This window comes from Manis javanica, chromosome 14, assembly GCF_040802235.1.
Source record: "Manis javanica isolate MJ-LG chromosome 14, MJ_LKY, whole genome shotgun sequence".
In the NCBI taxonomy this organism is placed as follows: Eukaryota; Metazoa; Chordata; class Mammalia; order Pholidota; family Manidae; genus Manis; species Manis javanica.
In genome coordinates this window covers 2,695,099-2,696,736 of record NC_133169.1, presented here as the reverse complement: position 1 = coordinate 2,696,736, position 1,638 = coordinate 2,695,099, and positions in this window count along the sequence as shown.

Genomic DNA, 1,638 nt, shown 5'->3' with positions numbered 1-1,638 from the left:
AACCGCCCCACCTTCTCCTGCACCAGTCACTTCCTCCACACACTTAGCAGGTGTACAAAGTCCTGGGCTTCTCGCCTGGGTGTGGACTTCTATAACAGATGTGGTACCGCCTCGTAATAACAGGCGAGTGATCTCTGAGGAAGGGTCACAGAGCCCATAAAGGAAGGGTGTTGCCCACAGCTGTGGCAAAGCTCCAAGGCTCCAGGGGAGCTGTTCGCCCACCGCCCCAGTCCACACCCCCTCTGCCCACACTGGAGCTGTGGCCACAAGACAGGTGGTCTCTACCCTCAGACAGCATGAAGTAAACAAAGAAGACAGTCTCAGAAATACTGTCACCACCCTGTCTCAGTTCGCTTGGAAGTGTTCCAGTTTTAAATCAGAAAGCCCCTGGCACCTGGCCTTCCCAGGCAAACTGGGGGTGGGGGGGGTCAGCCCACTCACTGTGCTGCTGGGAGCCTGGCCTGGGAAAGGGTGCAGAAATTGAAGCTGGGGTGGCGAAGTCCCCGCTTTTGACTGTGTGCTCAGAACAAAATGGGGAGATGAGTGTTATGATTCTGTTTTATAAACAGGGATCCGAGTCTCTGGGAAGCTAAATGACTTCTCCAAGGTCACACAGCTAGCAAGTGGCTTTCTGATTTCTAGGCCACCACTTCGGTGGCCCAGATGTCACCCTCTGCAGGTGACAGAGGGCACGGAGAAGACAGAGGCCCCAGGTGCCTTGTCCCGAGCAGTCCTGTCCTCACCAGTTGCCACCCTACATGTGCCAGCTGTCCGTCTTTCTGTCTCCCACGCCCCCCCCACCCCCTCCTTCCCTAAGCCAGGTGCCCATTAGCCTGAGCCTGGCCCTCGGTCCCTCCCTGCCCTTCCTGCTCGGCTGCTGTCCTCCCCCCTGTCCCTGTCCACCCACCCCCTCCCGTCTTCACGAGCCTTGGTGTCTACAGACATGAGCTGAACACCACCGGTTTCTCAGCTGCAGTTGTTCTTCGGAAGTCACTTTTGATTCCCTATTCTGACCCCAGAGGTAGGTTGGTGACTGGTCGACGGTGGCACTGTGTGCCCCTCAGAGGTCCCCTCCTTGACTACCGTCTGCAAGGGAGCCCCCGCCCCGGCCACCCATCCTGTCAGCTTTCTTCACAGCTCTAGCCACTTGAAACTGATTGTGCTGCCCTCTAACTTTGTGCCACCCCTGCTGGAGTCCCTCTGCCCCCCACAGCCTGCTGTCAACATCTGACTTGCGTTTACAAGCTGGCGCCCATCCCATCCCTCCCTCCATGCAGCCCTCCCTGACTGCCCCAGCAGAAGGGCGCCCTCCCTCCTTAATGCTCACACAGCCCTCTGGCCACTCCTGGAGCACTAACTGCATTCTGCCTTAGCTTGAGCTATTTTTGATCTATGTCTCATGGCTCCTGATAAACTGTGAGCTCATTCATTTATCCAGCCGGCGTTTAATGGTACTGTCTTCTAGGCATTGATCCACCTCACCAGAGAGAGAGACCATTTTAAGCATGTAGTTACATGTCTTACTAACTTCGGTCAAGCACAGTGCCTGACGCAGAGTCGGCATCAGCAGCTATTTGTGAATGGGCTGGGCAGGTGGGCGGGTGGATGAAGGGTGGTCAGAGGATGTGAGGCGGGAGG